This window comes from Lutra lutra, chromosome 4 (genome assembly GCF_902655055.1).
Source record: "Lutra lutra chromosome 4, mLutLut1.2, whole genome shotgun sequence".
Taxonomy (NCBI): Eukaryota; Metazoa; Chordata; class Mammalia; order Carnivora; family Mustelidae; genus Lutra; species Lutra lutra.
The window spans coordinates 69382848-69391447 of record NC_062281.1 but is presented as its reverse complement, the minus strand read 5'-3'; the positions used below and the strand labels follow the sequence as shown (position 1 = coordinate 69391447).

Below are 8600 nucleotides of genomic sequence, written 5' to 3'. Positions count from 1 at the left end.
TTTGATTTGGGAGGTATTTTTCTAAGTAATCAAACTTTCATTAGTTTATCTTATTTGAGAACAACTTTATCCATTAAGTATTGAGAGTACATTATATTCATTTCCAATATACCAGAATACACCACACCCTATACAACTCTGCACTTGAAAGTAATATACCAGGTCACAACATGATTGAAGATCCTCAGATGAAAAAATGGATTAAATATCTGAATAATTTACCTTCTCTCAAGTTCTCAACTAGTAATAGAATGCACTAGATAATAAAGTTTATAAAAAGTGGAAAAATTATAATTTAATTTTTTTCTAACTGAAGTAAACATTCTCTGAAGAAACCTTAAGAAAACATGTGCAAATTCTATGACATACCATCAGCTTCTAGAAGATATTCACTTTCAAACTGTGTTTTTATTTGCGAAAATTTCCAATTATACTCTTCTTTAGCTTTACCAGAGACTTAAATATCCAAATTTATAAGATAATAGTAGTATTATCAGGAAAAATTTTTACTTTATCAAAGAACCAAATGCATAAATTTTTGTTATATAGTGCACCTTCCCTTCTTTTTCATGACATTTGTTTGCAAGGACTTTCCTACTCCTAAAAGAAATTATAATGACAGTTGTAAGAATATAAACTACATAAAAACAAATTTGAATAAGAATTATTATCACCTTATAAATACCAAACAATTATTTTTTTTAAAATATCTTGCTAAGATAATATCTTCTCTATCTAAAATTATCTTTCAGAATTTAAAACTAGAACAGTAAGTGGCAAAAGAAACCCCATGGAATTTGACTGTCTTCTATATAAATAATCTAGAATTCTTTGGAATTTTGTGTGGTTTTGTTTTTTTTTTTTTTTTTTTTTTTAAATCTCAAGGTAAACAAATGCTGATACAACCACTGTTGCCATTTGTGTAGGACTAACTGCTACAATCTGGCATTAGTGAAAGATATCTATGGTCTCAACATTTTTCTGTTTCCATTATTGCTTAGGTATTTGATGACTGAGTAGGCCTCTAGCTTATGAATGATGGTAGAATTGAGTGGTCTGGTAAATAAGAGATCCTGTTTTACTAGAAAGAGCTCACTTACCCAAAAAGCATAAACCACTGTTAAGGAATTAGAGCATACAAAGATGTATGCCTGTGATAATAGTTTCATCTTTTTTCCCCCCTCCATGTTCTATTAGCAAGAAGATAGAAGCTTTCTACTTCTCCCCATCAGGTAGAGTCATGACTTTGTGTTCTAAACAGTGTTAGGCTGGTGGTAAGGGAAAGAGGAAGAATGAGGGTTTTGGGGATAGTGATAGTATAATGTATATTTAAGACTGTGGCTTCAAAGACCAGATCCCCTGGCTTCAAGTCTCAGTTCTGCCACTTACTATCTGTGTGATATTGGGCAAATTGCTTAACCTATTTATATCTATTCTTAATCTTTAAAATGAAGACAATGATAGTTCCTACCTCACAGGGTTATTATGAAGATTAAGTTAATATATGTAGTATACTTAGCATATGAAAGCTAAATAATGCATGTAGTATACTTAGCATACTTTATATCATTATTTAACTCTTATTATCAAGAAATTTCACAAACCAGGGTTGGTACCAACTGAAATTTCCATTTATGTGGGTAGAGTCTGATACATCACATCCTGTCATCTCTGCAACTAATAATACCAATTAACAAAAGTGACACATTTTATTATCCAAGAAATGAAATGCAATCCAGTTTGTCATAGAAAATTCCCTTTTACCCAGACTTTCTATGGGGGATTCACCTACTTCAAATGAGAGTAAATCTTGAAGAAGACATCTGTTTTGTCTTATATGTTATGTGTGTCTTTATATTCACAATGATAGCATGCACTTTTTGTGTTTTCTAACCACACATATAGCAGATAATGTTACAGTCACATTTTACTAGTATCAACAGAAGAAACAAGAAAATATCATGATTGTACTCTCAGAGTCAATTCAGGAATATTAATCTGCTCTTATAATCATCTATACTATATCACGTCTAATTGGCCTTTGTGAATTTTTCTCCCTTGTGCCACCAAGTGAATTTAATAACTAGCATTTTTAAAAAAATGTAGTCATGTCCATGGTTCTCACTCATCTCTGATGCTGCTTTATAGGAACTGGTTTTGAGTACTTAAGAAAAAATGCTGATCAACACCCTCCCTGAACTGGTGTTAAACATCAGCTTCACGGCAAATGACCAATGGCCCCAAAACAATGCCCTCTCGGGTGAGAAAATTCCAATGATGTTGGGATATGAGCTGTTAGAAGGGATACACAACAGTTTCAGCATTTGAGGGAAGGTGTATTATTATGTCCCTGTTTAAATGGCCTTTGTCAAAGAGTAACTATGATAGGAGAACGGCTAATCCCTAACCAGCTGTTGTTGTGGAATGCAACCTCTATCCATACACCACTGCACACAGAAATAAGGTACAATAATGTTTGAAATTTAATACATTTCAGACTTACAGCGACCCTTTTGTTTAAAACGAATTCTAACTTTCAGTTTCTGCCTGCTTCATTTCATGTTCCACACAGTAATTTTCTTTATTTTGCAGAACAGCCTTAACTTCTATTACACTGTCACATTTTACTATGTATTAAGCATCTGGTATCAATAGACTAAACAACACAGAAAGTAGGATTATGCTGTCAGACTTAATAATTCAGAAATATTAACCAGCTCTCATAATTATCGGTGGTTCTTCATATGTAATTGGCCCTCAACATACATTCCATACTTCTGCATAACTCTCTGCATACCAGTATAAGATAATAGTGCCTAATCTTTCATGTAACTAACAGAGTTAATTTGATTAAATGAAATCAATTCATCAGCAATAGCAGTTTCTGCTATTCCGCAGTTCTGCCATAAAAAGGTTAACCGCAGGCTGCCTGGGGGGCTCAGTGGTTAAAAGCCTCTGCCTTCAGCTCAGGTCATGATCTCAGGGTCCTGGGATCGAGTCCCACATCGGGCTCTCTGCTAGGCAGGGAGCCTGCTTCCTCCTCTCTCTCTCTCTCTCTCTCTACTTTTGATCTCTTTCTGTCAAATAAATAAAATTAAAAAAAAAAAAAAAAGGTTAACCGCACACACAAAGATACATGTACGTGCCCTACCAAACAGCTATTTAGAAGAACACAACACACTTATTCCATACAACAACAGATAAGTAAAGTTACTTAGCCTCAAGCAGACTTGAGAAAGGAAGAAAATAAACCATTTTCAAGAAGACCTTGCCTGTGAAGTTAATGTCTAGGACTAGGTTTGCTGCAAGCTTCAGTCTTGAGACCATTTGCTTCCTTTAATTAAAACATATTTGTTATCTGCTGCAACTCCTTACCTGTAATATTATAGTACTGTTTTAAGATTTGCTTTATACTTTGTCTTAAACAGCTTTATTGCAATTTCAATATGTCATGTGGAGGAACCACAGTGGAGGAACACTTTACAGAATCCAGACCTGAAGCCATAAGTACTGATCAAAAGTTCTTGTTCTCATCAAATCCTTATTTGAACATTTTGACTTGAAAGATAATCTTTTTTAAAAAAAATTATTTTATTTACATTCAATTAATTAACATATAGTGTATTATTAGTTTCAAAGGTAGAGTTCAGTGATTCATCAATTGCATATAACACCCAGTGCTCATTACATCCACGTGCCTTCCTTAATGCCTATCTCCCAGTTACCCCATCTCCCCACCAACCTCCCCTCCAGCAACCATCAGTTTGTTTGCTATAGTTCAGAGTCTCTTATGGTTTGTCTCTTTTATATTTCCCTCCCTTCTCCTATAATCCTGTTTTGTTTCTTAAATTCCACATATGAATGAAATCATATGATAATTGTCTTTCTCTGACTTATTTTGCTTAGTATAATACCCGCTAGTTCCATACACTTTGTTGAAAATGGTAAGATTTCATTTTTTGATGGCTGAGTAGTATTCCATTGTATAATTATACCACATCTTCTTTTTTTTTATTTTTTTTTTATTTTTTCAGCATAATAGTATTCATTATTTTTGCACCACACCCAGTGCTCCATGCAATCTGTGCCCTCTACAATACCCACCACCTGGTGCCCCCAACCTCCCACCCCCCACCCCTTCAAAATTCTCAGATCGTTTTTCAGAGTCCATAGTCTCTCATGGTTCACCTCCCCTTCCAATTTCCCTCAACTCCTTTCTCCTCTCCATCTCCCCTTGTCCTCCATGCTATTTGTTATGCTCCACAAATAAGTGAAACCATATGAGTCAAGCAGAGAGAGTCAATTACCACATCTTCTTTATCCATTCATCTGTCAATGGACATCTGGGCTTTTTTCATAGTTTGGCTATTGTGGACATTGCTGCTATAAACATTGGGGTACATGTGCTCCTTTGGATCACTATGCTTGTATCCTTTGGATAAATACCTACTAGTGCAATTGCTAGGGTTATAGGGTAGCTCTATTTTTAATTTTTTGAGGAACCTCCATACAGGTTTCCAGAGTGGCTGTACCAATCTGCCTTGCCACCAGTAGTGTAGAGGGTTCATTTCCCCTTCAACTTGAAAGATAACCTAATAGGTTGATATTAGACATACCTTAAATGGTTTGCTAATTGATATTGGCATTTTACATGCTTCTGCATCTTCCTCATATCTTTCCTTTCCCTCAACTGCCATTTCTTGTGATTGTCAGTATATCTGAGAGGAGTGGCCGCTTTTCTCTCTGGTTATTTTCTGCTATGTATGTGAAATGAACTTTAAAACAACACAAATAAACTTGTCAAAAGCAAGTGCTACATAGGAGTAACTGTTCTGTGAGTAAGGAAAGGAGGTTTATGGAGTAAATGTTTTTGTGAGTAAGGAAAGGAGGTTTACAGATCAGCAAGGTGAATGAACTCCAGCACACTGTCTTCTGTTTAATATGAACCCTAAATAGGTTCAAAGCACTTTTGATTGCTTTCTGTGTCTTAACTATGTTTCAGATGGATAAAGCTTGTGGATATTTGAGTTCTGTATGGGACATATGGAATATTTCTAGTGAAGAAAGACTTCATGTGTTGAAGGAAGGATCCATTGAGTGCATTATTCAAGTGATCAGTGACTGCTCCTCAGAGTCTAAAATCATCATGGATCTGCCTGTTTTTCACAAGGGCATACTTACAGGGAACTAGTATAACAAATGTTATTTCCTATCTGATTTCTCAATATTTGGCTGCATAAACTAGCCTTTTCATCTCTATAATAAAGTTCCTATTTAAAAGAAAAAGAGGGAAATTCTTACAATGCAGAAGGTATGACTTCAGAGAAGCAGAAGATATTTATGAAGAAGCTCATTTATTTTGGCAAATCTAACTCCTAAAAAGAAGAATTATTTAACCTCTTTGAGACTGTTTCCTCATTTGTAAAATTAGAATAATGGCACTCAACTAATAGAGGTTTTCTGAGGATTAAATTTGTTATGTAAAGCAGTAAGCATGATACATAATAAATGTTTAATAAATGTTTAGTATATAGAATCCTACTTTCCTAGAATCTATTAAACATTTGTGCCCAAATTAGGTGTAACTCTTTTTAACATGCTGTGACTAAGTTAAATGATTAAATATCACTATTTAATATGAATTATTATGAATATTAAATTAAAAGGATTAATTCTCCTTTTAAAAATGGCTTTAAAAAGTATATATTAAAAATATGTAATATTTCCCCAAAAATTTAATCAATAGGGGAACATTTTAAGACACGATTTAGAGAGAGAAACATCAGGAATATGTGTTGTAAAACAATACAATCTTAAGACTTCAGATATGATTCCTGGTCCATGAATGAGACGTGATTCCTGGTGCATAAATGGCAACAGAACTCTTAAAAAGAAACAATAAATTTGAATAACTTATTTTTAAAATATCATTGTTTTTGTTTCTTTCTTTAGTTTAAAAGAAACTCTTATGAGCACTCTCTGTATACTAAGCACCGTGCTAGGGACAGAGAATACAAATACAAAATAAAGCACAACCACTGACCTCATCTTCATAGACATTATAGCACCTGCTTATAAAAACAATCTAAATGCAGTAATAGAAATAGGCACAAGTCTTTCTGGTCCACAGATAAAGTTAACCTGACTTGACTAGTGCAGAAGAGGACAAGAAGATGGGAGAGGCTTCTTGAAGGAGGTACCACCTCTGTTGAATCTGATAGGGAAGTAGACGAAGATGGCAAAGGCATTCTGCACATGACCTATGAATGTGTGCAGGGAACTGCAAGTACAGATGTGAGTCAGAGCATGTACAGGTGGAAGGCAGAGCATGAAACTGAGAGCTAGAGCTAGATACGGGATCAGACCATTAGAGCCTTGTATGCCAACTCAGGAGCTTAAGTTAACCCAAAAGATAGATGAGTATTTAAGGGTTTCATCAGCGTATCCAATCAGTTGAGTTTGTATTTCAGATAAAACAGTCTGACTTTTGCGTGCAGACCAAATTTAACAAGGATTTTGGGGATAAGATAGTGGAAGTGATACTCTGTATTGACACTGACCTCATGTGATTATAAATAAAGACAAAGACCTGGATTAGGACAGGGATAAGTTAATATCCTGCCAATATACTCTCATACGCATGTGGCCCACATGAAAAGACATACATACACTTTTAGCTATTGCAGTGCTATTTGTAAGACTGGAAACAACTCTGGTGTTTTTGTTTATATTTAATGCCCAAATTTGAATATATATGTGCTTGGTAATTGCAATGAGAATATCTGGGAGTATAGGAAGGAATCAGCAACTTTGATTTCTCCAGTTTTTTCCCAGTCATGTCATACTGAGTTCCCTCTTGCTTATCAAAAGCCATGTTGCTTTGTAAAGCAAGTTCAGTTAGATGTAGTCTGAGGAAAACGACAATACCAGGGCACCTGGGTGGCTCAGTGGGTTAAGCCTCTGCCTTCAGCTCAGGTCATGATCCCAGGGTCCTGGGATTGAGCCCCGCATCGGGCTCTCTGCTCAGCAGGGAGCCTGCTTCCACCTCTCTATCTGCCTGCCTCTCTGCCTACTTGTGATCTCTGCCTGTCAAATAAATAAATAAAATCTTAAAAAAAAAAAAAAAACAAAAAAAAACAATACCCCTTGACAGATTAGCCCCACATCATTATCTTAGTCTGTTGTCCTCTGCTGTAGATAATCATTAGAGTCATTTGATATAAATTAGGAGTAAGGCAAATATATGACAATCAACACTATTGGTAAATTTTTCTCCAGAAATTTTATCCAATATAATAAGGCAAGAAAAAATGTATAATGCATATAGATACTCGTAATTAACTGACAAGTATCTTTGTTATTTTTCTTTTTGTTAAACAGAACGGAATCAACTATAAAAACTATTAGAACTAATATGTATGTTGGATAACAAGGCAGATTATGAAGTAATAAAAAATTTTGAAGTTACCATATATTAATAATCACCTAAAAATAATGTGTAACAGTTTGATTCCTAGTAACAATCAAAATGTAAAATATTTAGGAATAAGTTAACAAAAGTGTATAGGAATTATGTGAGGAAAACTGAAATCTATTACTGTAGATGGTAAATCCAGAGTTAAATAAATTGAGTGAAATACAAAGTTTCTGAATTAGAGGATTTACTGTTTTCAGTATGCAAATTTTATCTCCAATTAATCATACATTCATGTGAACATAATGAGGATACTAATGGGGGAGATTTTAGAATGTAACACAATTATTCTCATACCTTTGGTAAGTAAAACCATGCTTGAAATTGCCAAAGCAATTTTGAAAATAAGGTGAAAATTAAGGGTCCTTGCCCTAAAACAGTAGCATTTACTAGAAAGCAATGATAATTCCATTTATTTCTTTCTTGTTGTTATTGCAGTACTGAGACAAATCAACAGAAAGACTAGAGCAGTATTTATAGGTGTGCCTCAAGAACTCCAGGCCTGTAAGCTATATAAAGGTATTAAGCAGGATGTTCATGATGTTTAATTTACTGATATACATTTTGAGTTTCTAAGAAGTTATTATATACAATCATTTTCAGGCTTATTTGATCTCAGCAATCTTTTGAAAATGCATCTTGCAAAGATAAATTTTCTCATAAGTTTGAGGCAAGTTAAAAGGAAAACAGATACGTATTTGTAGAGTCAAGTCTTGAACAGCATGGGAGTTAGGGGAGCTAATCCCCATGCTGTGAAAAATCCATGTATAGCTTTTGACTTCTCCAAAACTTAACTACTAAGAGCCTAGTATTGACCAGAAACCTTACTGATAATGTAAAGTCAACTAACACATATTTTGCATGTTATATGTATTGCATACTATAGTCTTACAATGAAGTAAGCTAGGCAAGAGAAAATATTATTAAGAAAATCCTAAGGAGGAGAAAATATACTTACAGTAGTGTAATGTATTATTGAAAAAAAAATCCATGTATAAATGGACTCTCACAGTTTAAACCCATGTTGTTCAAGGGTCAACTGTATAATACTTTACAGTTCCACAAGGGAATACCTCAATTCATTTTGGAAAGTTTAGAATCAAAAATGGAACTTGAGGTGCCTGGG

General features: G+C 34.4%; 1 long non-coding RNA gene across 1 annotated transcript; it reads left to right on the top strand.

Moving 5' to 3' along the window:
• Window positions 1–2152: 2152 nt before the first annotated feature.
• LOC125098787 (uncharacterized) lies at window positions 2153–7978 on the top strand. The gene is made up of 3 exons (XR_007126949.1): window positions 2153–2260; window positions 5003–5311; window positions 7913–7978. It is a non-coding gene; the product is annotated as an uncharacterized LOC125098787 (long non-coding RNA).
• The last annotated feature ends 622 nt before the right edge of the window (window positions 7979–8600 follow it).